A 13,498-nucleotide genomic window follows, 5' to 3' on the forward strand; every position below is an offset into this window, starting at 1 on the left:
TTGGGTTGAATACTCTACCCTCAAAACATGTTGCGATCCCCTATACTTGTGGGTTATCAAGACAAATTTCTGGCACCGTTGCCGGGGAGCATAGCTCTATTCTTTGAGTCACTTGGGATTTATATCTGCTGGACACTATGAAGAACTTGAGAGATCCTAAAACCAAGATCTATCCCTCAACTACGAGGGGAGGTAAGGAACTGCCATCTAGCTCTGCACTTGATTCACCTTCTGTTATGAGTAAGTTTGTGACACCTACACCTGCTTCTGCTATTCGTTCTTATATGTCGCATGTTATTGATGATGCCACTTTTGCTATGCATGATACTTATGATGAAACTGCTTCTGTGTCTGATACTACTATGCTCCTTAGTGAATTTCTTGATGAACAAATTGCTAGGGCTAGAGAAAAAGAAATTATTGAATCTGAATACGATGATGATAGTGATGATGAAAACATGCCTATTATTCCTAAAGGTTATCTTTTTGATAAGGAATCTTCTGCCGCTATTTTCGCTTGCAAGGATAGATATGAGCTTAAGAGGTTACTAATTAAATGGAACAAGGAATCACTTAGAGATAGAATGAGACCTGACCCTGCTTTTGCTACTTCACCTATATGTGTTCCTGATAAAGATTATGAATTCTCTGTTGATCCTGATATAATTACTTTGATTGAATCTGATCCGTTTTACGGCTATGAATCTGAAACTATTGTGGCACATCTTACTAAGTTAAATGATATAGCTGCCCTGTTCACTAATGATGAGAGATCACATTACCTCTATTTACTCAAAATATTTCCGTTATCATTAAAGGGTGATGCTAAGATATGGTTTAATTCTCTTGATCCTGGTTGTGTGCGTAGTCCCCAGGATATGATTTATTACTTCTCTGCTAAATATTTCCCTGCTCATAAGAAACAAGCTGCTTTGAGGGAAATATACAACTTTGTGCAAATTAAAGAAGAGAGTCTCCCACAAACTTGGGGGAGGCTTCTCAAGTTACTTAATGCTTTGCCTGATCATCCTCTTAAGAAACCCGAAATACTTGATATCTTTTATAATGGACTAACCGATGCTTCCAGAGATTACCTGGATAGTTGTGCTGGTTCTCTTTTCAGGGAAAGATCACCGGATGAAGCTGAAATTCTATTGAATAATATGTTGACAAATGAAAATAATTGGGCACCTCCTGAGCCAGCTCCTGAGCCAACTCCTGCTCCAATTACTGAGCCTATTCCTAAACCAACTTTGAAGAAGAGAGGTATTCTATTTCTCAGTCCCGAAGATATGCAAGAGGCAAATAAATCTATGAAAGAAAAAGGTATTAAAGCTAAAGACGTTAAGAATTTACCTCCTATTGAAGAAATACATGGTCTTAATTCACCGCCTGTTGAAGAAACTTATGATCTCAATTATTTATTCACTGAAGAACCTCCTGATACCGATATCCCGACACAGGTAGTAAAGGTAAATTCTTTCTATAGATATGATAAAGCTGAAGTTCCTCCTACTAAAATTGCTAGTCCGTGCTTGGATGAGTTTGATAACTTTATGTTTAAGCAAGATGACTTCAATGCTTATTTTGGTAGATAATTAAAAGAAAATGCTTATATGATTAGACGCTTGGGCAATTATATGGCTGATATCAAAGGTGAACTTAAACTTGTTAGCAAACATGCTTCTATGGTTACCACTCAAGTAGAACAAGTACTTAAAGCTCAAAAAGAAGTGCTTAATGAAATGAATAATGAGAAAAATGATTATGTTGTTAAAGTGGCTACTAGAACTGGTAGAATGACTCTGGAACCTTTGTATCCTGAAGGCCACCCTAAGAGAATCGAGCAAGATTCTCAAAGAAATAATATTGATGTTCCTAGTTGTTCTAAAAAGAAGAAGAAGAAAAATGATAGAACTGTGCAAACTTCTAGTGAACCTATTGTTGAACCACCTGATAATATAAATGATATATCTATGTCTGGTACTGAAACACAATCTGGTACTGAACATGAACCTAGTAAAAATATTAATGATGATGTTCATGATGATGCTCAACCTAGTAATGATAATGATGTAGAAATTGAACCTGCTGTTGATCTTGATAACCCACAATCAAATAATCAACGTTATGATAAAAGAGACTTTGTTCCTAGGAAACATGGTAAAGAAAGTGTAATGCCCCGAGACCGATGTGCCAGGTGTCCTCCAGTTATTCGCTGTTGTTGCCTTGTCATTTCTTGCGTGTCATGCATTGCATATCATGTCATCATGTGCATTTCATTTGCATACATGTTCGTCTCATGCATCCGAGCATTTTCCCCGTTGTCCGTTTTTCAATCTGGCGCTCCTATGTCACCCGGTGTCCCTTTCTACCTCTTTTCGTGTGCGGGTGTTAAACGTTTCTGGATTGGAACGAGACTTGCCATGCAGTCTTGGTTTACTACCGGTAGACCGCCTGTCAAGTTTCGTGCCATTTGGACTTCGTTTGATACTCCAACAGTTAACCGAGGGACCGAAAAGGCCTCGTATGTGTTGCAGCCCAACACCCCTCCAAAGTGGCCCAAAACCCACCAAAACCTCCTCCATCATCTCGGTCGTTCAATCACGATCGCGTGGCCGAAAACCGCACCTCATTTGGACTCTCCTAGCTCCTTCTACCTATAAATATGCGATCCCCTCCGAAATTCGCGGTGCAAACCCTAACTTCGTCCTCCTCCCGCCGACGGACATGTCCACCCCGCCGCCGGACATGTACGCACCGCCCCTCAGCGAATCAGAAGCCGCCACCTGTCTCCATCGTTGTCCCCGCGCTGCCGGGCCCGCGGAGCCCATCTTCGGCCCGCCCCGGGCCGCGCCGGGCCCGAGGAGACCCGCGCCTCGCCGCTCGCCGGATCTCCGCCGCTCCTTTCACCGGAGTTCCCCGCCGCCGCCTCGGTTTCCGCCGGCCACCGCCTCCCCTCGCCGGCCGACGCCATCCGCCATGGCACGCCGCCCGGCCACCGCCTCCGTTCGCCGGCGTCGACCGCCGCCATCTCCCGCCACCGCATCGCCGGTGCAAGCGCCGCCCCGCCGCCGTCCTTTCTCGCCCTCGCCTCGCCGGAGAAGATCCGCCTCGCTGGAGTTCGAAGTCCGGCCGGATACGGGGAGTAGGATGAGATTCATCACTCCCCCGAACCAAAAGCACCCTCGCCCGATCCGGATCTCATCGTCCCGGATACCTCCGTCCCGTTGACTTTTCGTGGAGGTAAAATTTCACTAAGTCCCCGAAATTTCCAGATTCATATGCCCAAGTTCATCATGCCATAACTCTGCATCCGTAGCTCTGTTTTGCGCGAGCATATCAAAATGTTCGCTCGACGAGTACATCATTTCATCTCATTGCATCGTTTTCATTTGAGCTCATCTTGATGCCCGAAATGCTGCTGGAAGAGGGCTATGTGATGAATTTGTCAGATCTGTTTCAGCAAATAGCTATTTGTCATTTTTGCCATGTTTGATGTGTGCATGATATGATCCTGAGCTCTACATGTGTTTTGTAATATGCCATGCCGTCTTTACAGTGGTGCTTGCCATGTATTTTTGTGATATATGTGGTGACTAGCACAAGCTTGCAAAGTAGCGTAATAGGTAATGTTGATTTCAGGGACTTAGAATTTCACTGAGTCCTTGTTCTGTTTTTGTCGTTATGCCATATGTTCATGTTGTTTCCTAGTGATCCGTGCCTCTTTTGAGGATGATCAGTAAGGATGATTTGTTAACATTGTGGTGCTCTATCCATCCATGTCTTTGTTTGCATTTATTGAGAACCCTGGCTTGAGCCAATCGAGCTCTACTTTTGCTAAATTATGATACTGGCAGATTGTTGACTTGTTTAGCGATTTTGCTGAAGATGTTGCTATTGATCCATGCATGCTAGGATGTTGTTCTTGCCAAGTCTAGCTCCTATGCCATGTCTTCTTGATGGGTGTATGCTTAGTTTGTCATGCCATGCTCTGTAGTGAGTGCATCGAGCTCGTAAACATGCCTACTCGTTAACTGATTTGCGTGCTCTAGTTTTTTTCACTAAGTCTGAAATCTGATTATGTTTTTGCCATGTTCACATGCTTGCAATTGTATTTTCTGGTCCCTTTTGGCTCAAGGTCACTAAGGGACTTTTGTTAAGTGCTTTGAGTAGCTTCATTCCATGCCTTGCCTTGCCATGATAATTTCCTGTAGCATGTAGTTTTCATGCTCTAAATTGTGCTTCCTGATGATAAATTCCAGACTTGTGTTAATTTCACTAAGTTTGTAACCTGTTATCATTTGCACTTTTGTCATGCTTGTTTGAACCTGTTAATGAATGAATTAGCCGTAGCTCAGTGTTCATATTTTGTTAAACTTGATGAGTGGATCCCTGCCATGTATTTTGTTGTCATGTTTGAGTGCTGTAGCATATTTATCTTGATGCATTTAGATGGTCACTTGCTGATTATCGCAGACCGGTGCCATATTTGTTTTCCTTGCCATTTCGTGCTTCCAATTCTGGTGATCTTTATATTGATTTCAACCGAAATAACCTCACCTTTCCAGTGGCTCTCTTGGATTTCCGAATTGAGGCCAGGTTTAATCTTTCCTTGTCAAATCTTGCATATGCATCACATACCGCATCCCGTATATCATACCATGTTCATGTGTAGGTTGTTTACTATGTTGTGTGCTTCTTTCCGGTGTTGCTTCTTCGGGTTGGTTCCGTATCTTTGCGTTTGTGAGGACCCATTCGACTACGTCCGTTTGTCTTCTTCATGGACTCGTTTCTTCTTCCTTGCGGGATTTTAGTCAAGATGATCATACCCTCGAAATCACTTCTATCTTTGCTTGCTAGATGCTCGCTCTTTTGCTATGCCTATGCTGCGATACCTACCACTTGCTTATCATGCCTCCCATATTCTTAAGCCAAGCCTCTAACCCACCTTGTCCTGGCAAACCATTGTTTGGCTATGTGACCGCTTTGCTCAGCCCCTCTTATAGCGTTGTTAGTTGCAGGTGAAGATTGGAGTTTGTTCCATTTGGAACATGGATATTTTGTTGGGATATCACAATATCTCTTATTTAATTAATGCATCTATATACTTGGTAAAGGGTGGAAGGCTCGGCCTTATGCCTGGTGTTTTGTTCCACTCTTGCCGCCCTAGTTTCCGTCATATCGGTGTTATGTTCCCAGATTTTGCGTTCCTTACGCGGTTGGGTTATAATGGGAACCCCTTGACAGTTCACCTTGAATAAAAATCCTCCAGCAATGCCCAACATTGGTTTTACCATTCGCCACCTAGACTTTTATTTTCCCTTGGGAGTCGCGCTCCTGAGGGTCATCATTATTTTAACCCCCCCCCCTCGGGTCAGTGCTCCTCTGAGTGTTGGTCCAAACTAGAGCCATGTGCAGCGCCCCCTCGGGGAAACTCGAGGTTTGGTTTTAGTTATATGGAGAGCTCATCTGAGTGTGCCCTGAGAATGAGATATGTGCAGCTCCTATCGGGATTTGTCGGCACATTCGGGCGGTGTTACTGGTCTTGTTTTACCATTGTCGAAATGTCTTGTAACCGGGATTTCGAGTCTGATCTGGTCTTCCCGCTAGAAGGAATATCCTTCGTTGACCGTGAGAGCTTGTGATGGGCTAAGTTGGGACACCCCTGCAGGGATTTGAACTTTTGAAAGCCGTGCCTGCGGTTATGGGCAGATGGGAATTTGTTAACGTCCGGTTGTAGAAAACCTGAAGTTGACCTTAATTAAAATGCATCAACCGCGTGTGTTACCGTGATGGTCTCTTCTCGGCGGAGTCCAGGAAGTGAACACGGTGTTGGAGTTATGTTTGACGTAGGTTGTTCTAGGATCACTTCTTGATCATAGTTGTTCGACCGTGCTTTTGCCTTCTCTTCTCGCTCTCATTTGCGTATGTTAGCCACCATATATGCTAGTCGCTTGCTGCAGCTCCACCTCATACCTTTTACCTTACCTATAAGCTTAAATAGTCTTGATCGCGAGGGTGTGAGATTGCTGAGTCCCTGTGACTCACAAATACTTCCAAAACTAGCTTGCAGGTGCCGTTGAACCGTGCAGGTGACGCAACCAAGCTCAAGGAGGAGCTCGATGAAGATCTTGTCCTTTGTGTTGTTTCGTTCTAGTTGATTAGTAGTGGAGCCCAGTTGGGGGTCGATCGGGGATCTGTGTAGCATTTAGGGTAGTCTTCTTTTATTTTGGTTCCGTAGTCGGACCTTGATTGTATCTGGTTGATGTAATGCTTTATTCATGTATTTGTGTGAAGTGGCGATTGTAAGCCAACTATGTATCCTTTCCCTTATTGTATTACATGGGTTGTTTGCGAAGATTACCTCACTTGCGACATTGCTTTCAATGTGGTTATGCCTCTAAGTCGTGCTTCGACACGTGGGAGATATAGCCGCATCAAGGGTGTTAAAGAAAGGGAACCTTGGGTTCAGAAACCCATGCCGTTTCCTCCAAAACCATCCAAGAAAAAGGATGATGAGGATTTTGAGCGCTTTGCTGAAATGATTAGGTCTATCTTTTTGCGTATGAGATTAACTGATGTGCTCAAAACAAATCCTTATGCTAAATATATGAAAGATATCATTACAAATAAAAGAAAGATACTGGAAGCTGAAATTTCCACCATGCTTGCTAATTATACTTTTAAGGGTGGAATACCAAAGAAACATGGAGACCCCGGAGTACGTACTATACCTTGCTCCATTAAAAGAAATTATATTAAAACTGCTTTATGTGATCTTGGAGCCGGTGTTAGTGTTATGCCTCTCTCTTTATATCGTAGACTTGACTTGAATAAGCTGACACCTACTGAAATATCTTTGCAAATGGCTGATAAATCAACTGCTATACATGTCGGTATTTGTGAGGATGTGCCCGTTGTGGTTGCAAACGTTACTATTTTAACAGACTTTGTTATACTTGATATTCCCGAGGATGATAGTATGTCTATTATTCTTGGAAGACCTTTTCTTAATACTGCAGGGGCTGTTATTGACTGCAACAAAGGCAATGTCACTTTTCATGTTAATGGTAATGAGCATACGGTACACTTTCCGAGGAAACAACCTCAAGTTCATAGTATCAACTCCATTGGAAAAATTCCATCGATTATAATTGGAGGTTTTGAATTTCCTCTTCCTACTGTCAAGAAGAAATATGATATACTTATTATAGGGGATGTGCATATCCCCGTTGAGGTAACTTAGTGTTATTCGAAATTTCTCTGGTTTCATGATTATCAGAATAAGTTTGTTAACAAGGCTTGATCAACCTTGTTGGTGGATTCTTTTTGATGAGCATGAGATGGATGAAACTACAAGCACAAACTTCTGTACCCTCTCTATACTTTCTATTATTTATATTAAATAAAGTAAAAGTAGTATTTTCTGTCTGTTTCCTGACTTATCTGTGCAATATAAAAATATCCCGAAAATAAAAGTCCTCAGAATGCCATGCCATTTTAATACGATTTTTTCGGGAATATTTGAGGATTTACTGTGCAAAAACTACCGCTGGAGGAGCTGCCACCTGGCCACGAGGGTGGTGGGCACGCCCCCCCTATAGGGCGCGCCCCCTGCCTCGTGGGCCCATGGTGATCCTCCTCCACTTATCCCAGCACCCATCTTCTTCCTCTATCTCACACAAACCCGAAAAACCAACTCAAGCACGAGTTCCAGCCACTTTTGCTGCGATTTTCGATCTCCTTGCTCAAAGCACCTCTCTCAAAACTGCTTGGGGAGATTGTTCCTTGGTATGTGACTCCTCCATTGGTCCAATTAGTTTTTGTTCTAGTGCTTTATTCTTTGCAAATTTGTGCTGCATAGGTGACCATGTTCTTGAGCTTGCATGTCAAATTTATATGGTTCCAAATAGTTCTAATGCTTGATATAGGCTCTAGGAACTTGTAGGAGTAGTTGCTATCAGTTTTATTGAGTTTGGTTACTTTTATTTTAAAGTTACTAAAAATTTCAGATTGTTTCAGAAAAATCATGAGGAGATTATTGAGGGGCTCATCAAGCCAAAGCTCAAAGGAAAAGGCACCGAAGCCTAAGTATAATTTGCCACGCACCGCGGAGATTCGGGCGTGTGAATGGCCTTCTGAAGATTTCTTGAGAGCAGCTGGTATCTATGAAGATTTTCATGAATTGGCTCACAATGCAGGCCTCACCGCTTTCCTCCACGACCAATGCGATCAGTATCTCTTACTCACAAATACCTTTGTGCAAAACTTTTATTTTCCTCCTAGGAACTCACCACCTACGGTGGAATTTCATTTATATGATGAGCCTAAGGAATGTCACTTTTTGATTTATGTCGGATTTGTTTAGTCCCTTTTGAGGGCAAGACAGAAGAACCACATCATGATGATGTGGCTGGGTTTATTGATAATATCACTGTAGGAGAAACCAGGAAGGTTTTCGATGCACGAATCACTAGCATACATTTTCCTGTTTTGCGTTACATTGCATTATTTGTTAGTCGTTGTTTAATTGGACGCGGAAACTCTGGAGACCTTAGTATCCCTGATTTAATTATTCTGCTCCAAGGTTTATATAGTGATAACACTTTTAGTTTGGGCGGTATTATTGCTAGACGGTTAAATATGAAACGTACTAAGGGCCCCATCTTTGGAGGCATCTATGCCACACGCCTAGCCGCACATTTTAACATACCTATTAGGCATGCTGAGAAGGAAGAAAAGGTGTTGCCCCGTGTTTATCTAGATCATAAAAGTATGGTGGCACATGATTTTATTGTTAAGAATACGGCAGGGGAGCTTAGATATCAATTGCTCTTTAATAAACATCATCTTGAGACTATTACCTTGCTTGCTCCTTCTTTGTTTGATTTGACTGTAGGCAAATATCTTGTTCCGTTGACGGCAATTCACGCCTACCGGAACCCTGCACCAACCGAGGAGCCAGAACAGGAACCACAAAATGAGCCTCCACGACAATCTATTTATTCTTGGGATCCAGAGATGACTGTCAGCCAGTGGCAGTCAGAGTCCTCTTCTTCATCATAGTATGATCCCAACTATTCCTCCTCATCATAGTACGACCCCAACAACTATTATTATGGATATCCGCTAGGCCAGCCGTGGCCATAGACCAACTTAGGCCAAAAGCCTAAGCTTGGGGGAGTACGTATTTCTCACCAACATTACATTTATGTTCACACACACTCATTGCTAGATGTCGGTGCTCATACTTTTTCATTGTAATATCCATGCTAGTTTAGTTTCCTTTTCATGCTTTATTCTTGTGTGTTCGCTAAACCTTAGGAAAACCAAAAAAATTAGTAGTAGTTTATTTTTCTGCTGTAGTAGTAATAATTAAAAAGAAAACCCCAAATATTTCCCGTTCTTCTTTTGCTTGTTGGGAGCTTTCCCGTGTAAATAGTTTTATTTCTTTTCTTTTATTTGGGGGTCAGTAGGAGAAGACCATAATTAAATTGTTGAAGTGGCTCTTATATGCATTATTGTTGAATTAACCAAAGAGCCCATATTGCCTCGTCTTCTCCTGTTTATTGAATGCTCACAGATTCCAGCTTAGACCAATGCATGTGCACTCTTATTATTATTCACACCGTTCGGTCGTGCAAGTGAAAGGCAATTATGATGATATATGATGGACTGACTGAGAGGAGAAAAGCTGGTATGAACTTGACCTCTTTTGTTTTCGTAAATATGATGAGTCCCGCATTCTTGATTCAGCTTATTATGAATAAACATGTTTGCAATGACAATTAGAGATCGTAGTTGCTTGTGCCATGCTTGATTAGCTATGAGTTATAATGATTTACCTTGTATGCCAATATGCTATTGAGATGATTATGATGTGGTATGATGGGGTGGTATCCTCCTTTGAACGATTTAAGTGACTTGAGTTGGCACATGTTCACGCATGTAGTTGAAACAAATCAACATAGCCTTCACGATATTTATGTTCATGGTGGATTATATCCTACTCATGCCTGCATCCAATGTTTATTAATTTTAATGCATGTACATGGCTGTTGTCGCTCTCTAGTTGGTCGCTTCCCAGTCTTTTGCTAGCCTTCACCTGTACTAAGCGGGAATACTGCTTGTGCATCCAAATCCCTTAAACCCCAAAGTTATTCCAGATGAGTCCACTATACCTTCCTATATGCCGTATCTACCTGCCGTTCCAAGTAAATTTGTATGTGCCAAACTCTAAACCTTCAAATAAACATTTTGTTTTGTATGCTCGAATAGCTCATGTATCAACAAAGGTTGTCCTTATCTTCTGTGTTAGGCGGGTTATTCTCAAGAGGAGTGGACTCCGCTCCTCACTCATGAGAAAATGGCTGGTCACCGGCATGCCCAGTCCCATGCTTTATGCAAACTAAATCAAAATTAATTTCAAACAAAACTCCCCGTGGGACCTGATGTATGTTGGAGGCACTCATTGTTTCGAGCAAGCCATGGATTGATGCTTGTTGGTGGAGGGGGAGTATAGACTTTACCATTCTGTTTGGGAACCGCCTATAATGTGTTTAGCATGGAAGATATCGCCATCTCTTAGTTGTTACGTTGACAATGATAGTATACCGCTCAAAATACAACTTATCTCTATTTCAAAACCGAGCTCTGGCACCTCTACAAATCCCTGCTTCCCTCTACGAAGGGCCTATCCATTTACTTTTATGTTGATTCATCACCCTCTTATTAAAAAGCACTAGCTAGAGAGCACAGCCGTCATTTGCATTCATCACTATTAATCTATGTTGGGTATGACTATGATTGGATCTCTTTTACCATGAATAACAATGTCTAGTCAGTCCTTGATCTTTAAAGGTGCTCTGCATTTATGTTTTGCGGTCTCAGAAAGGGCTAGCGAGATACCATTTTGTTATATCATATTATGATTGTTTTGAGAAAGTGTTGCCATCCGAGATTTATTATTATGACTTGCTAGTTCATTATGCTATTGACATGAGTAATTGTTAGACCTGAGAATTATTGCAAATGTGGTTAGTTATGGTTTATGCTGAAAACTTCAACGCTAGCTTGACATAGTTACAACAACAACAGCAAACAGAGTTTGTAAAAGTTTTTCTTTCTTTCAGTTTGTCAACTGAATTGCTTGAGGACAAGCAAGGGTTTAAGCTTGGGGAGTTGATACGTCTCCGTCATATCTACTTTTCCAAACACTTTTGCCCTTGTTTTGGACTCTATCTTGTACGATTTGAATGGAACTAACCCGGACTGACGCTGTTTTCAGCAGAATTACCATGGTGTTGTTTTATGTGCAGAAAACAAAGATTCTCGGAATGACCTGAAACTCCATGGGAGGTATTAGAAAAAAATAATAAAAATCCTCGCCAAATATGAAGACCAGGGGGCCCACACCCTTCTCACGAGGGTGGGGGGCGCCCCCCTACCTCGTGGGCCCCCTGGAAACCCTCCGACGCCAACTCCAACTCTATATATTTGCTTTCGGAGAGAAAAAAATCAGAGAGAAGAAATCATCACGTTTTACGATATGGAGCCGCCGCCAAGCCCTAAAACCTCCCGGGAGGACTGATCTGGAGTCCGTTCGGGGCTCCGGAGAGGGGGATTCGTCGTTGTCGTCATCATCAACCATCCTCCATCACCAATTTCATGATGCACACCGCCGTGCGTGAGTAATTCCATCATAGGCTTGCTGGACGGTGATGGGTTGGATGGGATTTATCATGTAATCGAGTTAGTTTTGTTAGGGTTTGATCCCTAGTGTCCATTATATTCTGGGATTGATGTTGCTATGACTTTGCTATGCTTAATGCTTGTCACTAGGGCCCGAGTGCCATGATTCCAGATCTGAACCTATTATGTTTTCATGAATATATGTGAGTTCTTGATCCTATCTTGCAAGTTTGTAGTCACCTACTATTTGTTATGATTCGGCAACCCCGAAGTGACAATAATCGGGACCACTCCCGGTGATGACCATAGTTTGAGGAGTTCATGTATTCACTATGTGCTAATGCTTTGTTCCGGTTCTCTATTAAAAGGAGGCCTTAATATCCCTTAGTTTCCAATAGGACCCAGCTGCCATGGGAGGGTAGGACAAAAGATGTCATGCAAGTTCTTTTCCATAAGCATGTATGACTATATACGGAATACATGCCTACATTATATTGATGAATTGGAGCTAGTTCTGTGTCACCCTATGTTATGACTGTTACATGATGAACCGCATCCGGCATAATTATGCGTCACTGATCCGGTGCCTACGAGTTTTCCATATACTGGTTTACGCTTATTTAATTTTCCGTTGCTACTGTTACAATCACTACAAAATACCAAAGACATTACTTTTGCTGTTTTTACTTTTGTTGCCGCTACCACCACTATCATATTACTTTGCTACTAAACACCTTGCTGCAGATACTAAGTTTCCACGTGTGGTTGAATTGACAACTCCGCTGCTAATACTTGAGAATATTCTTTGGCTCCCCTTGTGTCGAATCAATAAATTTGGGTTGAATACTCTACCCTCGAAAGTTATTGCGATTCGCTATACTTGTGGGTTATCACCTCCGCTTGCGACGACGTGACATGCCGCGTCGCCGCCTGCTCCAGCTTGTTCATGTCTCGGCCTCGCAGTGGGAGGGGAGGGGTGTCCCAACCCCCCTCCCCCCTGCTTGGCCTCGCGCTACCACATTTGTCAATACGCGCAATGCCGATTTCAATGTCTACAAATATTTAAATCCAAAAATAACAAACAAAATTATAATTAAGAAATTCAAGTAGTGAAGATATAGAATGTAACATCCCAAATTTTCAATTTGGAATGTTATACATAGATCATTCTTGCAAATCATATTTTATTGCATTTTGTTTTGCGATCCTCGAAAATCCTAAGCAACTCAAGGACCCTCGGAGAGAGTTGGGGATTTCCCGGTTTTCATATTTGATTTTTTATCAAATATTGAAAAAAGGATGTTTTTTTTAAATTATTTTTCTCTCTAAATAATATTTCATATTAAAATATATGAGAGGAGATAATATGACTTCTCCAAAATAATTGAAATATCGGAGGAAAAATGTTAAAATCAAATATTTGATTTTATTCAGATTTTATTGTAATTTTATTTGCATTAGAAAAATTTGCATGTGTTTCAAAGTTGCATTTAGGGCCAAGAAAATGTTCATCTCGTTCTAAATATTTTATTTAGACGGTGAAAATTTGTTTTGGCATTTTTAGAATTTTATTTTATTTTCTAGGATTTTTTTTCTGTTCGACGGAATTGTTTTAAAAAAACTTCGGGCGCCGACTGGGCCAAAACCCAGCCGGGCCGGCCCATCTCCCTGCGCCACCGTCTTCCACCAGGACGCGCCACCGCTGCCACCGACTCGGACAAGAGTCCGAGCCGGACTCCTCCGCCGCCGCCTTGCCTCCTCCTCCAAGCCACCTCCTCCCCCCTTTATATGCCGCCCCAAGCCC

The sequence above is a fragment of the Triticum dicoccoides genome, chromosome 2A (genome assembly GCF_002162155.2).
Source record: "Triticum dicoccoides isolate Atlit2015 ecotype Zavitan chromosome 2A, WEW_v2.0, whole genome shotgun sequence".
Taxonomy (NCBI): domain Eukaryota; kingdom Viridiplantae; phylum Streptophyta; class Magnoliopsida; order Poales; family Poaceae; genus Triticum; species Triticum dicoccoides.